Source organism: Meles meles, chromosome 12 (assembly GCF_922984935.1).
Source record: "Meles meles chromosome 12, mMelMel3.1 paternal haplotype, whole genome shotgun sequence".
NCBI classification, from domain to species: domain Eukaryota; kingdom Metazoa; phylum Chordata; class Mammalia; order Carnivora; family Mustelidae; genus Meles; species Meles meles.
Window position 1 is genome coordinate 81,344,697 of NC_060077.1, and position 22,453 is coordinate 81,367,149.

At 45.9% G+C, this 22,453-nt stretch overlaps 1 protein-coding gene across 1 annotated transcript in view; it reads left to right on the plus strand.

Moving 5' to 3' along the window:
- Positions 1–19,090: 19,090 nt before the first annotated feature.
- Positions 19,091–22,453, plus strand: part of CDH20 (cadherin 20) — a 210,564-nt gene continuing 207,201 nt past the window's right edge. The window contains exon 1 of the mRNA XM_046025152.1: positions 19,091–19,201. The gene's annotated coding sequence lies outside the window, so the exon portion shown is untranslated. The remainder of the gene's footprint in view (positions 19,202–22,453) is intronic.

Sequence of the window (22,453 nt, forward strand, 5' to 3'; positions counted from 1 at the left end):
CAACTCTTGATTTCTGCTGAGGTCATTATCTCAGGGTCATAAAACGAGCCCTGCGTCAGGCTCCGAGCTAGGCATGGAGACTGCTCAAGGTTCTCTCCCTTTGCCCCTCCTCCTCCTTCTCTCTTAAAAAGTAAAAATAAGAAAAAGGGGGGGGCACCTGGGTGACTCAGTGGGTTAAAGCCTCTGCCTTAGGCTCAGGTCATGATTCCAGGGTCCTGGGATCAAGCCCCAAATCAGGTTCTCTGCTCAGCAGGGAGCCTGCTTCCCTTCCTCTCTCTCTCTCTGCCTGTCTCTCTGCCTACTTGTGATCTCTGTCAAATAAATAAAATCTTTTTAAAAAAAATTTAAAAAATAAAAGCTTAAAAAAAAAAAAGAAAGAAAGAAGAGGGGCTCCACATTGCCGAGCAGCCCTGAGACCAGAGAAACACGGCGCAGCCAACAAGTGCCGCAGGGTAAGCAGCCGGCTAGCTCTCCGTCCCCAGCTTGCCGGCGTGGATCTCTGCGAGCTCAGACAAGAGCCAGCCTAGTGACGATAGCCCGCAGGGGCATCTGCCTGCTCATGCCGATGGAACAGGCTACCTGGCTGTCCCCTGCAATCACCAGAAGTCACAAAGGTACCAGCTGACTTTTGTTCCTACTACCTGAGGCCCGCCCTCCTGAAGAGAGTATCTTCCTGTGATGTTCTTTTTCTCAACTATTTACTCCTCTAAGAGACAGTCTGTCCAAACTGCAGTCCGGTGCTGTGTGTTTATCGGAATTGCTATTCACTAGACTAATTAGAGAACAAACTCTCTATTGGGTTTGGAATTTCTGGGTTTTGTTTGTTTTGTTTTTGTTCTTTGCCTACTCCCGCCACGAGAGCAGGTGTCCAAGTGAAGACGAAAATATTCTCCATGAGATATTTAAGAGTTGGCCAATTCTGATGGGGAAAAAAATCAGTCAGCCATGGTCTGGGTGTCATATAAATGAAATAACTGGTGGGCAGGGCTTTGTTGTCGTTTGTTACTGTGGCGGGGTACAGATACCGTTGGAGTTATAGAAATGGCCACTCATTGTTTTCCATTTATGTCTAGCTTTGACAGCTTTCCTGGAGTCTCCAGAATGACCTGCTGCCATCTCCAGCCAGCCTCATCTTCAGAGAAGCCTAATTAAAACTGTGGCTAGAAAAATCTTACTTTTTAGCATATCTAATCATAGAAATGTCACGTGGAGACTTTACAGGATGCCTAGGATCCCATTAACTCCAAATATGAAAGGATTCCTCAAGTTTCTAAGTTTTCATTTAAATGACTCCATCAATTCCCTACCACTGAATACATTATCAAAACAATATATTCGATGTGCAGATTTATATTTTCCCCAAACTGTATTTCTAGAAATACGCCCTGTCGATGTCTTATAAAATCCATATGCTCACATTCCATTTTATTGAAACCATCACTTGTTTTATCTTTATTTTTCTCTTTGTTTCATCCACCTTCCTAGCACTTCTGGAGTCTAATAAATCACCCACAGTTTCCCACATTTAAGCTACACCAGGCTAATGAGACATTATCAACCTCACATCTTGTTTCCATGGTCTTTCTCTTGAAAAAGAACCTTCTTTCAGTCACTTCTCTGTGCCTCTTCTTTCCCTGATAACCTTGCCTGCTTGGAGTCCAAAAATACTTTGCTGCATGGTATTTGGGGAGATGAGATGTTTCATCATTTTCCCCCAACACTGTTCCTGGATGAATGAAATCTCCTTGGGAACATTATACGGGCTTTATGCAGAGAGCTTCTGTATAAAACAACACATGTGACATCCTTAACTTTGCCCTACTTTTTTCTATTTCCTGAAACTTTTAAAGGATGATTTGAATGTCCTCAATCTAAATGCCTCAATTCCTGTCTTATAAACACAAACCTTCTTTGACCCTTCTTTGTGAAACTTTGCTGGTTTCCCTGCAGGAAATCTCCCCGTCCACCATCTCCCTGGTCACATTCCTCCTACCCTCTGTCTCTTCTGGATTTCCAGAACTTTGCTTCTCTGGCAGACATTCCTTTCCATCAGGCAGGTAAAACAAAAGGCTTGCCCCCCAGTTTCACATCCCACTCTCTCACAGAGAATCATACAAAATCCAGTAACGACTCACCACAACTCATAGCCTATAGCAAAACATTTCATTACATTGGTCCAGATTTCCCATAAGGCTCAACATAAAATTTCCAATAAACAAAATTAACTACGTGTTCCCTAATAATGGCTTGGGAACACCTGGTATTTATCTATTTCCACATCTTTAAGATTTTATTTATTTATTTGACACAGAGAGAGAGATCACAAGTAGGTGGAGAAGCAGGCAGAGAGAGGGGGAAGCAGGTTCCCCAGTGAGCAGAGAGCCCGACGCGACACTCGAGCCCAGGACCCTGGGATCATGACCTGAGCGGAAGGCAGAGGCTTTAACCCACTGAACCACCCAGGCGCCCCTTTATTTTCATTTCTATTTAATTTTGCCTCTTTTAATAACTTTAAACAATACACCCAAACTCTTACTGTCCTTGCCCTCAGTGGATGCATCTTCGATACTTTCCATTTTCTTACATTTTTTAGAATTTTTCCCTTTGTTTGGGGATCACACAGTCCGTTTTTCTGGCATAATTCTTACACTTCAAAGACTGACTCTTTTTTGTCTTATTACCAGTGGGACACTGTCTACATATGTTAACATGGGATTTATGCTACCCTACTGTTTCTTTCCTATCTTTAAAATCTACCAGTCTGAAGTAACTAGTTACCGTCCTGAACAATCTAAAATCCACGATATGACAAGGGCTATGACAACCTCTTGTCACCACAGTTTTTTCCTCCCCACCATTGAGAGTGGAGATGGGTGTCTCTCACTTCTGTATAGACTCTTCATGCATTAACTTGGCTGGTACCCACACTGAGTGATCTTAGGGAAAAACTGTGTTTGCTGATCCAAACATTGTTCTCAGTTCTAAACCTAATAAAATTCCCTCCTTTGGCACCTTCCCTTGTTCCTTCCCTAAGACCAACATCAGTCATCGGTCTTCCGCCGCATCAACAAGATCTGTGGAAGTGTTTAGAAACCTGTTTAACAGTCTTTTGGTTTTGGCAAGCTTCCCGTAGGCAGAATTCACTCACAAATTCTTCAATCAGCATCTAAAATATCAACAAAATCAAGCTGCAATACCTGCCTTCTCCTCCTCCTACCAGGCACCTCACTTCTCTCCCATGTGCCATGAAGGGCTGTGAATATCGGACCCTCGGGTTTCAAAAATGCAGAAAGAAGCCATCTAAGTTGGAATTATTTGCTGTCCCTAAGAACTTGATTGCATCGCTAACTCTGAGCTGTAAAGTGGTATTTCAAAAGATACTATCAATAACATTCTTTATAGAACTGTTTCGATGGCAGAAAACTAATTGACTTCCTTTAAAACACACACACACACACACACACACACACACACACAACCTCTCTACACAATGACACCCTCCTAGGTCATTCTGTCCTGCTGATGATGCCGGTCTTCTAGGTCTGGAGTACCTGGGCCTGACGTTATGAGGTGAGCTGCGTGTGACCAGTGAAAACAGCGGAATGACCAGGAGAATCCCAGGGAGAAGGTGCCTCCCAAACTGCCTGAGTCAGGACAAGGCCCTCCTCTCGTGGAGAATCTACTCTTTATAGCTCTCAGACGTTGAAGGTCTCTTTGCCATTAAGTGCTTCACTTCTTCGTTCTTAACTATGTCATTTCTCCACATCCTCTAATCTCAGAATGTAGCTCTTCTGGTTCTCTCTTTCAGCACCATTTAATCTACTGGTGCTCTACCATTGAGCACCCATTCTGTTCTTGCAAATCAGATGGATTTGCCATTGCTTGGCTTCGATCAACCTCATCCTATGGATAAATTCTTCTGTTATTTGTTCTTTGATTCCTGTTATTCATGCTGTGATTTCTTCACTGGTTTCCTATACAAATAGATGTCTTTTTGAATGCCTTTCGTCTCATGTCTTCCTCTTGAAAGCATTCTCTCTCCTGCTTCATTACACGTTCCATCCTTCCGCAACCTTTTTAGATGGAATTTTGGCTTATATTTTTTAATTCAAGGTGGAACTATAACTAAATTTTCCAGATTCTACAAATTAACTTGGTTATTCCCTTAAAATTATAAGGGAAAAGTGATGTTCACCCAGATGTCAGGAAATGTGTTTCAGACAATATTTACTTACTGTCTCTGTCTAGAACAGACTTGTTTTGTGCTGGTCTCAGCCTATCAATTACCAGTGTTATGACTGGACAAGCCCTTGTGGTTCATATCATGACTGCCCGATGCCCTTCAACAATAACCATCAGGACACTTTGAAAAAATAAAGGATTATTACTTACAGAACCTAGAAATTACATGGCACATCTGGGGCCACACAACAAGGTCACAGGGAGACAGAGCACATGGGCCTAGGGTTCTGCATTTACTGGGGTTGAGGACTGGACCGAGGATTTCTCCGGCTCACTCTCTATTGGTAAATTTAAAATATAAGTGTGAGAATTTAAAGCACCAGAAGGAAAAACAAACAAACAAAAATGGTGGCCCAAATGGTCAATGAATCAAAATCAACCAAGTTCTCTAAAGCAAAGGGGTGGGGGGGGGTACAACTGACCTGGCTCTTTATCTGATCAGGTGACTGGCAACAAGTATATTCAAGATATCCCTCTTCTAAGTGGATGCCCTGGCAACCAAAGTTTAAGTCAGGCACCTGCATTATCAAACAACAACAACAACAGAAGCCAATGCCAGCGCTTACACTACAATACTGTACTAGGCATTTGGGAGATCGGACACTCCTCTCCACACTCACAGCTTCAAGATCTACCTGTGGAGCTAGGTGTGCCAAGAAACAACTGCATTCAGTGACGCACACATCACCCTGAAGGTAGGTCCAAGAAGTCTCCATTGGTAGGAAGTGACCAAACAGTTTGCAACAGAAAAGTGAAGTGTTGAAGGAGGAGACCATTCTCCAATCAGCAAGCCACAGAGCACGTGGGAAAGTGGAAGGGAGAGAGCGTTCCAAGCAGAAAGAAAAAATCATGTTCAAAATCAAAGAGTAGAGAATAATGTATTTATAGAACTACATGCGCTAATTGGCTCAACAAAGATAAAGCCAACTGTGCAGCCAGACTCTAAGCAACCATGACCCATGACTGGGGAAACCCTAGAAATTCATGTAATCTCATTTCATACTAACAACTTTGCAATGAAGGCATTATGTCCATTTTATGGATGAAGAAAATGAGGCTTAGAGATTTTTTCTTTTAACGTATCCAACCTCAATCAGCCATTAGATGGTAGAGTTGGGAATGAACCCAGCTATGTCTGATTCCATAACCCACACTTCTTCCACTCCACCAGGATCTCTTCCAGGTTTCATTCTGCAGGTGTTGGAGAGCCCAAATACACTTTTGTACAAAAGAGAAACTTGATCACATTTGCCTCTTAGAGAAAACTGGTTTGAGGAGGGATGAACTGTAGGCAGGGAGTCCTTTAAAAAAAACTGTTTTTGATAACCCAGGGAAGAGATGATGAGGACCTTAATTGGGAGAGGTGGCTTTAAGGGTAGAAAAGAGACTGTAACTCCAAGAAACAATTGGGATTTAGAATGGACAGCCTTTAACAATGACTGGCTGGGCGCTAAGGATGTCTGAGAGGAAGGCATTTCAGGGGTATCTCTTGGATTTCTGACCACATGACTTGGTGAATAGTTTATCATCCTCAGAGACAGGGAAAAGTAATGGGCGAGAAAATGTGGGTGATGAATTTGGTTTCTTTCTCCAGACTGGCCACGCACAAGACAGGCCACGGTGTCCAGCAGGCAGGGAATCTGGGCCTGAGGCACAAAAGTGTAAGAGTATCTGGCTCCGGAGTTCCAAACAGACAAGGTCTAGCTACTCACCATGACAAAATCCAAAGACAGAGAGAGGAGCGTGGTTGAACAAGAAAAGAATTTATTTCAGTGATGCCAACATGGCAAAGACAACAGACGAGCATCTCAAAGACAGTCTCCAAAGTGCCGAAAATATTTCCAGGTTTATATACAGAAAATGTAGGACAAAGGTCAACGGGTACATTCAGGTGGGCAGTGAAGGTCAAGTCGATCATTGTCTTGGGGTCAATCACACAGGATCTTGCTGGCTTAGGGCAGTCCTAATGGCTTGAGGGGGTAATTTCAGTTCCCATCAGGGGATGCTCCCCAGAGTGTTTTGCCTGAGTGAAGCGATATGCTAGAAAGAAGAACTTAGAAAGCACAGACTGAGGTCAAATGGAGGTGCTTGATGCCCTCTTTCAAATCAGATGGGGGCACAAGACTGAGGTCAGAGCTAGAGATAAAAATGAATAATCAGTATATGTTTGAAGTCATGGATATGCAGAATATTGACTAGGAGGGATACAAAGTTGGGGGAGGGAAGACATATAAGAATAGAGCAAAGAGGTGAGCAGAAAAAGGACAGTCATAAAGGAGGCTAATAGCCACCATCAATGTAGTAAGAGAAGAGGAGGACAGAGCTGGAGACTGAGAAAGAGGAGTGGTTCCTAAGGAAGAGGGCACGATAATGGTGGCAGCCATGATGCTCCCCAATGATCCTGCCATGTGTAACGCTCTCTTGAGTGTGGGCTCAATTCAGCAGCCTGCTTCTAACTAAAAAGAACAGCAACGGAGGGGAGGGAAGTTAGTCTATTAAAAGACAGCCACTTCCATCTGGGGCACTTGTGAAGTCGGCCGCCACGTTGTGACACAGTCTTCGGGAGAGGGAAGCCAGCTGCCACATCTGGAAGCCTGTGGAGAACCCTCGTGGTGACGTACCGAAGTCTCCCAGCAGCCACGCTTCCAAACACCCCCCCACACCCGCCACTGCTGAGCCCTGGGCTAACTGCAACCCCAGCCAGCAGCCTCACCCCCACCTCTGGAGAGACTCTGCACCGGAACCACCAGCACCGTCGTTTCTGGCCCCCTGATGCACAGAAACTAAAATAACATGTGCTGTTTCAAGCCACTAAGTTTGGGACAATTTGTTGTGTCGCTACCGCTAATGAATACTATCACCCTGCAAAACAGCCTAAAGTGAGACAGGACCAAAGGACCCCTGCTCACTTAGCAGTCACAATTGATATTGTTGTTACGCATACGTCTGGCAATTTTGAGGGCTCATTCATCATTTTGGTAATACATCCCAGCCAGTAAACTAGGGCATAGGTCTGCAAAGCAGTACACTGTAGCGGTAAAGGGCACAGGCTCAGGAATCTGATTCCTGTACCTCTGATCACTGTGCAGCCTTGCGCATGTGACTTTACCTTTCTGACTTTGGGGCCCTGGATCTTAGGAAGGATGTTAAAGCCCCTGTAGGGCTAGTGGAAGGAATACATGAAGGCATGCGAGCCACACTCTCAAAGCAGCAGGCACGCCCGCCGTCAACATTAACTATGATGATTGTGGGTGTGAGTGTGGGCATGAGCGGAGGGAAAGGGAGAGATACGTCAATTTATATTCCCACATTGACTAAACGGTCACCTCCACTGGTCACTCTTTGTTTATTTTCAATGCGATCATGTTTTCCCCCTTATTCAATACATTTATAAACCTGACCTCCTTCTTCCTTGGTGGAAGTTCATTATCATGTAAACACCACCCAGATTTCACTTCATACACCTTTAGAGCAGTCACTGACTTAATCCTAACCCTGAACCTAACCAACCCATCCCTAACCATAAACTCAATCCCACTGACAAGTGTTAGAAAACCACACATCTAATTTCTTAACATGCAGGAATGCCACGCTGAACCCTGTCCTTACTCCACACCTTTGCCTGGTGTCGTCTGGTGGATGCGGTAACAATGAGTTATTTGCTTTACACGTTGTATAAAAAAGGCACAGATGACTCTTCTTAGGTCCCTACGCCGCCCTCCCTCTTCTCCTATTTATTCCAGGACATATCCTGTTTCTCTTCTTCCTTATTCTTATCTTTGGGATTCACCACGTTCTACAGATTAATCACTTTTACCGTGTTGGGTCTCTCCAGTTTCTGACTGCCAAAGTCCCTCCTTTCCTTTCTTCCACCATGGACCTGTCTTTTCTGGGGCAATCAACTCGCACCTCCTTTGCTGAGCAGGAGCTCTCTTCACGCTGTTTCTGACACCTCATCCGGCTTCTAAGGTCTGTGCGGCCTTTCACCACTCTCTTCTCCCTCGTCAAGGCTGCCTTTACCCCTTATTTCCGTGGCCCCTCGGACTATCTCACCTTTCACCTCTAGGTGGCGCCCTTGCACCAATAAGGGCAGATAGGACCCTGTCGTCCCTTCCTGTCTCATTCTGAGCGGCCCTCTCAGGCAGGGCAGGCTACGGCCTTTCCTCCTCACAGAGATGCTGCGCCACTTTATATAAAGAGATCACTGCTGTGCCCTTGTTCTCCACACCTGAAAGACTTCCCCCAACAGCATATTTACTGGAATAATTTCTTAAGCTGCACCTGTAACCTGTTTGTCTTCGGACTGGTAAAATCCGTTAACTCCTCGAAGCTTCACCGCAGTCGTCTGTGGGGATAATAACAATGGTAGGCACCTTCAGGTGTGGCGATGCCATTTAAATGACATAACATATGCAAATGCAGGCCCAGAGTAAACAAGTAATAAATGCTGGGATTCCTATTGTTGCTGTCATCAGCCGCAGCAGCTCTGCTGTTCACAAATGATATAGCCCTTTGTACGTTAGGTAAAAAAATTCCTAAAATGTGGCTTACCTCCATCTTCCCTAGGCTATGGATAGTTCCATATCCCCAAATATGTCTTTTTCTTTCCCCAAAATAGCACCATCCCAAAAGAAGCCATGATTGCTTCAATCCCACTATTTTATTTCTGGAAAGAATGTTGAGCAATTTTCATCCTAAACATGCTAAGTAAAAATCACAACAAACTTCTTCTAAGAGTCCTGTCCCTTGTTCTCTTGTAAGATCTCCAAAATAAATCCATTTTCTCCACTGGTCTGAAGCTTAACATCAAACTTTCTCCTGGGAAGAATCCGGTTTGCGAGCAGTATTTCCCATGGGCAGATCCTACCTGAGCGGATGGCCAGGGTCCCCAGGGCTGTAACGGTCCCTCTTGCTGCCCAGTTGTTCCTGTCTCCTGTGAAAAGATTCCTCGCAGCGACCATGCTCTTGATGGCACGTTTATGGTGTTCCCTCCCTCATTCACAGACTTCCTAGACGTTCTTTACTTCTCTGTTTATTTCACTCCTAACTACCTAGGAGCTGTGTGAAAGGCAGAACGGACTTCATTCGCTTCCTTTCCCCTTCTCAGTCTCTTGTTCCCATACCTTCTGCAGGTACCCAGCTCCTCCACGTTTTGCTGTCTCTGCCCCTTCCAAGTTCACACTGCAATGGCCCCCAATCTGGTTTATAAATCCAATCCAAAACCCTCCTGTCACTAAACAGGGTACTTGTTTAATGGGACCCAGCCCCAGCTCTAACTGTCCTCAGCTGCAGCTCCGACTGCTTTCACAACTGAAGTCACCTGGGTCACTTTGGGCGGGTATCTCTCACAGCTGGCTCTGTTCTGGGCTCCTGACCACCTTGGGAGTTAAGTCTGATCAGAGGTCAGACTTATAGAGGAGAAAATGCAAGCAAAAGAAATGAAGAACTTGCCTGGGGTCCATCCAATGGGTAGACACAGGGATAAATTCACGACCCCACTTTTCCTATAAGAAAAAAAGGGGGCCCTTTCCAACTATTCTCAGTGGAGGCATTCTGGGTGCACCGTTCCTGTGTGAGAAACATTTCAATATCCATGCTTTTGTCGCTCTCCCCTCTGTGTCCCCCACACTGACAAAGCTCCCCAAGCCCCACTCCCGGGAACAGCAAGAATCAGACTCATTGGATCTAAAAAGCTGATTGTTCCATGAATCCACACAAAAAGGAGAAACAGCCTTATGCACATGGAGAGGAAAAAATGGTGTGACTTTGTTTAAGTTCCCTTGACTCTCCATATCTCAGGGTTTTTTCCAACGATGAAATGAGAGGGCCAGATTTGACTGTCCCTAAGATCCCTTATATTCAAAAACTTCTGATTTTCTTCTTTTCACAATGGTACAAATGATATTAAAGGAGATATTTCAATCCTCTTTCCTGACAAAGATGACATTAAAAAGCATAAATACACACAGATATTCCTAACTCTTATTAATAATAATGGGTAATCTTTAAGGTATGCTTACCATGTGCCCCGTGGTGCTGAACAGTTGTCCTGATTCTCTAATTTTTTTTTTAAAGATTTATTTATTTATTTATTTGACAGAGAGAGAGGTCACAAGTAGGCAGAGAGGCAGGCAGAGAGAGGAGGAAGCAGGCTCCCCGCGGAGCACGCGGGGCTCGATCCCAGGACCCTGAGATCATGACCTGAGCCGAAGGCAGCGGCTTAATCCACTGAGCCACCCAGGCGCCCCCTGATTCTCTAATTTAATCCTCATAAGAACCCTGTGAAGTAGGTAGTACGAGTCACACCCACTTTCCAGATAAGGAAATGCAAGTACACAACAGGATTAAATGATTTACTCAAAAATCACTGGGTAGTAGCAGAGCCAAGACTCCTGGGATCCCCCCTTCGCCACCACACTCTCCTCCTTTTGTTTTCTTAATGCTTTTTAGAGAGAAAAAAATATGTAATTAGTGGCTATTAATTTTCCAGTGTAATACAGCACTAATCCTCTCATTTAAGTCATTTACAACTTCGCCTTTAATACGTTATCAATAAGCATATTTAGAGCTGTTTTTTTTTACAATTATTTGTTGCATAAGGATTTCAGAATAACGTCAAGAATAACAAATAGCTTTTACTTACAAAGGGACTTGCAAATTGAGTTCCAATCATCTGCAAAACCTCTCCACATAAAATTAGTCATCCTATTTTATACTTTATTTTTAGGCTGCTTTATGTTCTCTTAACATTTGGTTAGTTAAACATCAAAATTCACAGCAGTCTATCTGTATGTGAGGACTTACTTACCGGAGCCTCAAAAATTAATTTATAGTCCATGCTAATTTTAGGAATTAGTGTATTTTTAAATAACATGCACCTTGCCCAGCTCTTAAAGGATTTGTTATGAATAAGAAGTGATTATTATGCATATGTGTCATGCTGAGCATATGCGAATTCAACAGTGAATATATTTCAAGAGTTTTTTTCCCACCATTTACTCTATTCTTTGAGAAAGCATCAAAATGAAAATAATAAGCCGAACCCACACATTGCTAAAACACAGACATTCCCACTCCCATTGCTGGCAACTTACATTTTTAATATGAAACATAACTTAATATTATATTACTTTCATTTTTTTTTAAATTCTTAGTCATCTCACGGGACATCCGTCATACAAATAACGATCACGAAAGTGAAGAGAAATGATTTAGATGCATTCTTCCAAAAGATGCCACTTGACAATGAATTATAAAAATGAACATTTAAACATGACTCTTTTGTTTCAGCAAAGCACAAACTGCGTGACTCGAGGTTATAAGCACGCATCGTGATTTCGGAGCATTCGCGCTGTGTTTCACAACTCTGGAGATGCTGGTGTCACACGGAGGGGTACTGTCTGAGGGACTGCATAGGGAGTTAATTTAAAAGCATCGGCCCCCTCACTGCACACAGTATGACATAATCAAAGAACATACACTCTGAACTTCACGCCACTAATGCTGTCACATATATTACATTCAGACCGAGAGCTGGAATTTTATAACAAAACCTATTTCTATAGTTGAATCTAGGACATCACAGAGACATAGCTCGTGGCGTCTGGGGCATCACGCACACTAATATATGATAATAAATCCAAGATAGTAGGAACGCTGGTTGTCCTTCTGGATTAGTTTTCTGCTGCTTTTGTAACCAATTACTGCATCGTTAGTGGCTTTAAACAGCCCTAATTTAGGAGCTCACAGTTCTATCAGAGGTCTGGCCTGTGTCCCACTGGGATAAGATCAGGGTGTCAACAGAGCCGTGCTCCCCTCTGGAGGCACCCAGGGATAGTGTTTCCTTGCCTCCTCTAGCTTCTAGAAGCTACTTCCATTCTTCCTCTTCTGGCCCCTTCCATCATCTTCAAAGCCAGCCATGGCCAGCAGAGTCCTCATGTCATGTTACTCTGCCTCTGCCCTTTTCATCTATATTTTCCATTTTTAAGGATCTTTGTGATGACGTCGAGCCCCCTTGGCTAATCCAGGACAACCCCCTAACCGAATGTCAGCTGACGAGCACCCTGCGTTCCGCTTTGCCACATAACCTAACACAGTTACGGGTTCTGAGGATAAGAACGCGAGCACCTCCGAGGGACCATGGCCAGCCCACCTCGGAAACAGTTCAAAGGAAACCTTGATAAGCTGCCCTAAAGTTCACGTGTGTTTTTCTCAGGCCCCAGGGGAGATGTGTTCTAGCCATGAGGTTCTCCAGCTGTACCCACCATTGGCTCCACCAGATTTTTTTCATCTTCTCAGACACCTCCATAACAGAAGTCATCTTCAACCCCAGACACGCTCTTTTTCCCAGTGCCAATTAATAAGGGACAAAGAGCATTTTCGTCGTTTGCCTACCAAACTCCAGCACGAGCCAGAATCAATATTTTGCAATTCTTCATTTTCTCTGACACCCCACATCAATTGTTTTTTATTCCGTTCAGCAAACAATTATCTAGTGCCGACAACATGCCTGGCACCGTGCTAGGTACGGGGACACAAAGAGAAGAAGGCAAACTACGCTCTTGAGGAGCTCACTGTGTGTGTGTCACATACGTGCGTGCGTGTGAGTGTGCGTGCACGTGGAAGTGTGTGTGTGTGCACGTGCTTATCTGTGCATCTGTGTATGTATTGTATGTGCGTGTGTGCGTGTGCATGCGTGCGTGCGTGTGTGTGTGTGTGAGAGAGAGACAAAGGGAAAACTGTTGAGACCAGAAACATCCAGGACAGGCAGTAAGAAGACATTATTTCAAATATAAGGCTGACACACCAGCCACACCGCTTTTCTACCTCTCCTCCTGTCTCAGTCCTGCTGCCACCTTCCTGGCTCAGGCCATTATCACATCTTGCTTCCGCTGCTGCGAGTCTCCCGGCTGGTCCCCATCCCATCAGCACCACCCCCCCCCCCACCCCGCAAACGTGCTACGCTCAAATGTAAGCATGGCTGCAGTTAGGTCAGTTCCTGGCTCAAAAGCGGCACCTTCCTCCCGGCCCATGTTACAACGTATGTATTTCTCCACATGGCACCGAGGTCCTATGGGCTCCACCTACCCTTCTAGGGGTATCTCCTTTCAATGTCATGTGTACTCGGGCTAACTGCAGTCACAGTCACAATCACCCTGTGCTCCCCACGCCTCTCCCTCTGACCACCGATAACCTCCTCCCCCCTCGCCTTTCCCCATATCCATTACTTGTACTGTCCAGTCTTCAGAACCCAACCAACACACACCCCTTCCATTGAGCACCCTTTCGTCCCATTCTTCCGTCTCCACTGGGGGATAAAAAAAAAAAAACAACAAAAAAAAACAAAACTCTCCCTAATTGGGCCTCCCACAGCACTTCATTTTTTAATCCTTTCATAGAAACTACCCATTTCTGCCTTAGATCTTCTACTTTGCTAAATATCAAGGCCCTTCTCCCAGATTATAAACTCCCTGAGAGCAGTCACTGGTTTTAATTTCTCTTTGAAACCCCTCTAATAATGAGCACAGCACCTTGCCCATAGCAAGGATACTGTATTCACGTCTGTCGGATTTGACTGAACGGACCAGCAGCGTCAGCTCCCAGAATGTCGTCACAAGCACTGAATGTTTCTACAGCCGGTTCCCCTTGGCCGTGACCGTGGTGGGGTGCATTTACCTCCTACCAGAGTCACAAACACAGTGAAACAGACAGAAACTGACCGGCATCAACCGCGAGGGAAACAATTTCTTCTGAGGATGAGGGAAAGTCACTAATGAACCTACAAATTCAGAGGACAGAATAAATGCACATGTTACACCAAAACAAAAGTAGAGTAACACAGAACTGCAAATGGCCTTAGTGAAATCAGTACAGAGACATCGTCCGGCTTGTCCCTCAACGCTCCAGAAAAGAACGTGTAGTTCTTGGTTTTGTGAACATGTGTGCGTGTTTTTATTATAACAACAGTTTTGTAATGAATACTTAAGGTCAGACAGGCTATGAAGCCACCAAAGTGTTTTTAATGGGTCACTGTCATCAGTTCTACTAAGTAATTACCATTACAAATCCAAAAAAATATCTGGAATGAGTAAAACTGATCATCTAGATCATGAAATTGCATTGGAAGGGTATTTGCTGACTCAGGAGAGACTAATTAGAAGGAGGGACTGAGCTGCTTACCACTTATCTCAATTGTAAAACCATAAACCACACTGGATGGGCAGTGGCTGCCAATCAGGGTCAGTGTGGGGTAGCAAAAATAACACTGAACGAGGGTCAAGAGCCCCAGCTTTGTCGTTAGCTCGGTGACCTTGGGAGCTCTTAATAAAGATCATCCCATAGGAAAAAAAGCCAATCCCTTCCTTAGAGAAATATGGCCATCCTAGAAACTGAAGCTGCTCATTCACAGAAAATACCCTCAAACTGCAGAAAGATTACACACACACACACACACACACACCGCTTTCACTCACCTTTCCCAGACTAATACCTTCTTGCTTAATGGGCCGGTGTAGTACTACTATTAACCAGATGATTATAATTTGAGCAAGTGTTATCCATCCATGTCCTAAATAACAGTAGCTGACATAAAAATGATCAGACTGCTTTCTCACCCATGCAGTTTATCAGCCAGAGGTCAAGGCTAAAGTTGCTGTATTTCTGAATCTACTTTTGACCAATAATAATAATATCATTACATGGTATTTTTAAATTCCCAAACCCCCTGCTAACTATTTCATTTAATCCTAAGAGCCCAGGAAAGTCAATGGGACACATTTTCTGAAGTGTGCACAATTGGTGTTGGTGGGCTTTCCGAATGCCTCCCATGAAGCTAAATTTGGGGATACAAAAGTGATTAAGACAAGGTTCCTGATTTCAGGTTGCTCTTGGTTAGTGGTAGAGACAACACATTGTGTTCTAATTATTTCTTTGTGCATCTCAGACATCCTAGGGGAACACAAAGAAGAGGATTGTATTTCTACTGGAAAAAGAAGTGGTGTGTGTGCGTGGGGTGGGGGGGTTGCAGGAGGGAGGCTAGGCAGAGAGAGATATAAAAGATGGCTTCACTGAGAAGGTGACTTTGTCATTGGATCAAAGTCCCCATTCTATCTGTTTCTAGGAGAAGCTCAGAGTGCCACTGAATTTCTGGGAGCTTCATATTCCTTGTCAATTAAATAAGGAAACAATGCTGAATTTATAAGGAGGATGGAATTACTAGGAGGATAGAATGAGAGAGCATATGGGAGAGCAATTTGTAAACAGCAAAGGACCCAATAAATACAGTATTATTATTTCCACTTTGCAGAGGGGCTAACTTGGCTGGCTCAAAAGGGGAATGGCTTGCCCAAGACTGCCACACACTCCCAACCCACTGTCCTACCTCAGACTCTCATAGCCCTCCCCCAACACTGCCCACTGAACTCTGGGGGACATATGGAAAGCACTCATCCTGGTAACATTTGATGGGCCCTAAAATCATGTGAACATATTCATATAAATAAACATTCCAATATCTGAAGACTTTTCTGTGATATATTGCCTCTAAATCCTAAGAGGGTGCTATCCATAAAAGAAAGATCCAACGGAGCATTGTAAGGGAAGAATCATGATGGGGAAAATCTTAAATATTTAATACAGGGATAAAACAGTATATACCTTTTTTACAAAGGATTTTAAACTACCCAAAGTTTCAGAGAATAAAATATGGCAGACCTTCAACTGTTTTAAGTGATTTGACTGTGAACTTCAATAGAAAATCTTTGAATGGAAATGTGCCTTGCATTTAATACACTCAACAACTGTTGAATTCAGAGATTTAGCCCTATCATTTTTACTCCTAACACTGTAATATTAAAATTTGTCCCCTCATGTATCTATAAACCTTGCTTTAAGCAAACCTACCATAGTCCATTGCTGAATTCTTCAAAGATTTTATTAAAATCTGATGAAGTCTCCTCCATATAAATATGTATATATATAATTGTTCCTCCCTTATTAATAATGGATTTAGAAAACCTTAAGTAAAAAAAAAAACTTTAAGTAAAAAAAAACGTGTATTTATTGTATACTGTACAGTATGAGTTGGTAGTTGGAAATATTCAGACATTCATGGGGAATTCACAAATAGTATTTACTGAAGGCATCCATCTGTATTGGTCCGGGTTCCCTAAAAAAACCGAACCAATAGGTGACAAATAATAAGGTATTGACTCATACATTTATGGAGGCCGGCAACTCCAAAACCCGCAGAAGCTCCCAGAAATTCCCAATTCCAAGGCCATCAGGCAGGAGAATTCACTCACTCAGAGGGCCAGCCTTTTTATTCTATTTGGGACTTCAACTGATTGAATGCAGCCCACCCATATTGAGAAGAGCAATCTGCTTTATTTAGTCTACCAATTTAAATGTTAATCTCACCCAAAACACTCTCAGAGGAACACCCAGAATAACACTGACCAAATACTCAGGCACTCTATGGCCCAACGTGGTAACACAGGAAACTTTGCACACCGTGCCCCCCTTCAAACAAACAAACAAACAAAAGCCTGTTTTTTCTCTAAATTTTGGTAGGGAATTAATCACCAAGGAGAAATCATTTCAACAGAACACAAAGATACCAGTTCTCTTTTTAGAGAAGGCAGTATAAGTTCCTGGGGACCTGAAGACTCTGGCGTATTGATTAGGCTGCTTTGAATCAGAGTTCATCTTCGCCATCTCCCCCCATTTTATATAATACTTACCTTTCTGAGCCACACCTTCCTCATCTATTAAAATGGAAAAATAATAGTGCATATTGAACACAGTAGCTGGAAAGTTGAAATGAGATGATTCCCATAATGTGTGTCTGTCACATGACAAGTTCCCAATAAACACCGGCCGCTGAAATAATAGTTACTGTTATAACTGGGGGTTCCAATCCTAAGCTTTGCTGAAACCTATTAAAATATGGCATAACTGCCTTAACCGGAATATTTATTTCCATCAGTGCAAATCTGGGGATTTTATCAGTTACTTACACATATCCTTTTATCAGATGTTGATACATACATCATTTGGCCACAAGTACCACAAGTACAGGTAAAACACTTAGTAACCAATCAATTCAATCAAAATAAGTTTCTTTATTTAGAAAATCAGTGATGGGGGTAGGGAGTAGAAATCCTAGAAGCGGGGCGCCTGGGTGGCTCAGTGGGTTAAAACCTCTGCCTTGGGCTCAGGACATGATCCCAGGGTACTGCTCAGCAGAGAACCTGCTTCCTCCTCTCTCTCTGCCTGCCTCTCTGCCCACTTGTAATCTCTGTCTGTCAAATAAATAAATAAAATCTTTAAAAAAAAAATCCTAGAAGCAATCCACCTGAAGACATCAAAATTTTTTAAGTTTTTATTTATTTATTTGACACAGAGAGAGAGATCACAAGTAGGCAGAAAGGCGTGGGGCCGGGGGGGGGGGGGGGGGGGAAGCAGGCCCCCTGCTGAGCAGAGAGCCCAACACAGGGCTCAATCCCAGGATCCTGAGATCATGACCTGGGCCAAAGGCAGAGGCTTAACCCACTGAGCCACGCAGGTGCCCCCACCTGAAGACTTTAAAGAAAGAGAGAGATTTGGATGTGGAACAGGGAGCAGAGGGGAACAGAGAGTCCCCCTCTACCCACGGATTAAATCTATGTTGTAGTCAATAATTTCTGAAGAACTTGGCATTGGAGGGTAGGAGGCAGGACAACGGAAAGGCTGTCTCTCCTGTCGACCTTGTCTGACCCCACAGCCAAAAAGTTTGGACTATAGTCAGAAACTGCCTTCTGGAATGGCCTTGTCATAGTTCCTCTGTAATTCAGAAGGCTTCCCTCACCTGAGGATGGTCTCAGCTTCCTCCTCGAAAACGCTGCCCTGCAGGGAACTCTGTCCCATCTCTGCTTCACCCAAAGGTTTAAAACCCTATGGTTTTGCTATGAAGACAAAGAAAGAAAATGACAGCATTTGGAGAAATTCTTAAAAGTAAATGACAGAGGTTTTCCTCTCCCTCTACCATCTCTCCCCACTCCTGCTCCTGAAAATTATGTCTGTTGTATCCTCAAGGTCAAGGTTAAACCCAGGTTGAAATTCATCTCCTTTCTGATCCTGTTTGCCTATCTTTTCCAGTTCTCATTAACTACCTCTTCGAACCCGGACCGGAATCTATGCAGAATAAGTCACTTCAACTTCAGGGGGGAGTTTGGAGGTAGGTACCCTCCCCCCCCTGCCCCCCAGGACTACCTACCTCCTTTCCTCTTGCTCCTTCTCAACATTTCCTTACTCTCTCGGCCAGTAGAGGGGTTTAAACATTTAAATGTGGTATCTAAACTGCATTTAAAGCATTAACCCATTTTGCCCCTCACTGCTCTGAACCACGGGTGCCAACCGGACTCTAATTGCTTTCATCTGGTGGGGTTCCAGACAGCTCCTCAGAAGGAAGGAGCGCACATTCCTGGCACCAATTGGCTAATTCAATTTACTTCCACGGCATTAGCCTCTGTCAGAATATTCATGAGCAGGGGAATGAGGACCCGCGGCACAGACAGGCGGCAGCCACTCGGGCTAGGGAAGGCGGGAGGGAGGGGAGGCGGACCGCGCGCCGCGCTCCGGAGACGGTGACCGCGACGAGGCGGCTCTTCTCCCCGGCCGGGCCCAGCGCAGGGGGCCGCGGGAGGGCGGGGCAGGGCATCCGCGGGTTTGGCGCGCCTGGCATTGCAGCCAACTCCTGGCGACCGCGCGGAGACTTTGCGAAACATCCGAAGGCAGAAAAGCTGCGACACTTTTGATAGAGGGGGTAGGGGGGGTGGGGGGGCGGGGGCACGTCGCAAGCGGAGGCGAAGGGACGCAGCGGGACACCTGCCGCCCGCCGGGGTTGGCAGCGATGTGACCTGGACGCCCGCCCCGAAGGAGTCTGGACCGAACGTCCCCGGAGAGTCGCCGGCCGTGCCAGGTAAAGGGGAGTGCTCGGGTGGGGACCCGCGCGTTTGTCCCCAGGCTCCGGAAACGGGGAGGCGCAGGGCGCCGGTGCCCGCTCTCTCCGGGCAGCAGCCCCCCGGCGCGGCGCTCTGCCCCTCTCCGCGCCATGCTCTCTCTGCAGGTCCCCGCCGCCGCGGCAAGCCTGCGGGCCGCTCGGAGTTGGACTTCCTCGGACTTTGGGGGAAGGGACGTGAAGGAGCCGCCCGGGCTGGGGAGCTGCTTCCTGGGAGCAGGGAGCTGGGGCACAGCGGGGCAGACGGAGGACGCTGAGCGCCGGTGGCGGGGGGCTGCGCGCACGGGGACCTGGGGACGGAGGACCCAAGAGCGCGACTCGCGGGGGCGCTTGGCCCCGGCTTCGCCCTCGTTTCCCCGGGGGCGGTGGCGCCTCCGTCTGGCTGCGGATGGGCGAGAGCTGGCTGCGTCCCCAACTCGGGGATGCGCACCGGGAATGGGGATCGGAGAGCAAGGCTCCAGGGAGGCTCGGGCGCCTGCGGGGCCGGTCGCAGTCCGCGCCTCTCGCCGCGCCCCCGCTCGAGCTCAGCCGTGGGAGGAGAATGTGGTGGTGACTCGGGTCCCCGCCACCTGCCGGACATCGCCAACTCCCCGGATTTCCTGTCTCCGGGCCCCGACACTCCCCGACACTCCGGGCCAGAGCTCCCAAGGAAAGCTCTGAATTGCGCTCGGGGCGTTTGGGTTTTGACCGCCGTGGTTGCCGTGGGGTGAGAGCTGGGGTGAGGAGGCCGCTAGGAGGTCGGATAGGGTGAAAGTTGCAGATGTGTAAAGGAGACGCAAACGCTAAGTCCCAGCCCGCCCTTAGCAACAGGAGAGACTGGGGGCTGGACTTGGGCTGAAGCAGGAGACTCGGCCTGGGTATCCACCTCGGGGGCGCGGGGGTGGGGGACGGAACCTGGAGGGCAGCCTGGAGGCACTGCCAGAGCCCTTTTCTGTGTGCTGAGACTGGCAGAGCCAGAGGGCTGGCAGCACAACACCTGGGGGTGGGGCGGAGGGGCTGGACCCTGGTGGATTCAGGCTTCACTGTGCCTTTATTATTGTCATTGTGATTACTATTACTATCGCTGCTGTTGTTACTGGCACAACCGCCAGGAAGTATTTTGTCTTCCGTTAATAGGTCGCCTGGAAACTGAGTCTGCCCCTCCCCAAAATAAAATGTCCCCTGATCCCTGCTAGTCTCTGATGTCCTCCCATCAAAGGAAATTACCTCTCAGAGCTGTGGTGGTGTCAGGGACACAGCTAAGGAATCGGACCGACTTAAAAACACAGAAACAAAAAGTCGCAACTGTATACTGTGACTGCGTCCATGCTAGAGATGGACTTCCATCAGCTCGCCTTCCTCAGCCTTATCTGGGGCTGGGGAGCCGTGGAGTCAGTGCCAATTGTGAACTCCATCCGTGACCCAGCTTTCTCCTTTCCTGTATTTATACAATCTGGGAATTAATTTTTATCTTCGGGTGACCCTCGCAGCCCCACTGGGCATGTGACCTAGCAGGGGCAGGCCTCGGTTCCCAACACTGGAGGCAGCCACAAGGGCACCTGCGCTTGCCTCCTCTTGGCTTGGCCCCTGGTGAGAGCTGGCCAGCTGATGATGGAGAAAACAGGGCAAGAGTGTGGGAGAACAGCGTGTCAGAGCTAAGCCAAGTACAGGAGATGAGGTCAAGCCTCTTCACTGGCCATATCCCTTTCTGCCAGAGCAGAGAGACAAATGAGCAAGTGGGAAGTAGTATAAATTGGCAAACCAAGCTCTCAGAGTCTACTTAAGGCTGTCGCCACTGACTTTGGTGTGACCTTTCCTTTCCCGTGCTTCTGATTTTCCCTATTTGCCAATGCACGAGTAGCCATGCCTTTCTAATAGGACAGTTGTCGTGAGATGATCTCATTTCGCATCCCAAAAAAATGCTTGGAGCATCCTGGGAAAGGACAGTCTATAAAATACGAGATTTGAATGTTTTGTGAAAAGTTTGCTACACTGCAGGTTACGGAGACACATTTTTAGCATGTGTGCCATGTGGCAGTGTAAAATTAAAATGGAAAAGGAAAGTACAAACATAAAAATGACTTAGCATTCTTGACATTCTTGTGCATACTTGTAGAAAAATTATCTTTCATTTGGGGAGAGTTGCCCGGGAATTTAATCAGTGTTTATACTACTGAAACGCCCCCTTCTACCTTTCTCCCCTGTAAAATTTTATGACCCAGTTCTCACAGGAAAGGCAATGCCAATGGGCTAAGTGCTGGGGGATGAGAGGCGAGATCCAAGGGTTGTTAGGGGAACCATCTCACAGGGTCTGGAGACTGGAATGGGAAAAAAGACGCCATCACCCTCACAGAGCAGGGAAATGTTCGGGGAGCTGGGGGCAATTGAGCAGTGTAGGGCAGCGGACCTAGCAGTGGCTATCATCTGCTCCCAGATTCAGGAAAGACATTCCATGAGTCCGAAGAGGGCTAACCAAGGTGCTTTTTCCTCCTCCCTTCCGTTAAGGTACGGCCTTTCTCTTGTCTTTGGATTGGCGGTAATTTCTCTATCCCTGACTGTACAGTAGAATAGTTTTGTCTTGCTGTTTCAAAGAGATCCGGGCATACTCTCTCAGCCCCTTCCATATTTGTAAATATTCCCCAAGTTCTGAAGCTTCTCAAAGACGTGCAGCTGGTGGTGAATTTAAGTAAATAGTTGGAAGTAATCAAGAGAGCCACTGAAAAGTGGGTATGTTTTCCCCTGGTGGAGAAGTTATTGAATGCCTTTTGAGCTCGAAAATGAGCAGTTTAGAAAAGCAGAGGGGATTTCCTTGACTTCCCTCTACCCATAAACCAGTTGTTGTACTTTTCCTCCCCTCATAGTAGTGAGCACTGTTTGCTTAAGCATTTTTTACAATTTTGGACTTAAAATGGGGTTTCGCCTGCTGGTGTTCTATGGAGAGAGGAAAAATGTAAAGAGATACGGAAGGAAGAGCTGCAGGGGCCAGAACATAAATCAGCCAGAATATATGGGGGGGTGATGAGAATAGGTCTTTTCACCCTAAAAAAAAATGTCCACTTTGGAAGAAAAAGAAGTCTGATTATTGGCATCCGAGGCTGAAACCAAGGCAGCTGATGCCCAGAGGAGCCAAAGGGCAGTTCTTCTTAGTTTAGAAACAGCAAGACAGCCTCTGCCAAAGATTGCTGTAAACACGGAATAAAGATTTCATTGTGGGCTGCTGTGACTAGAATAATT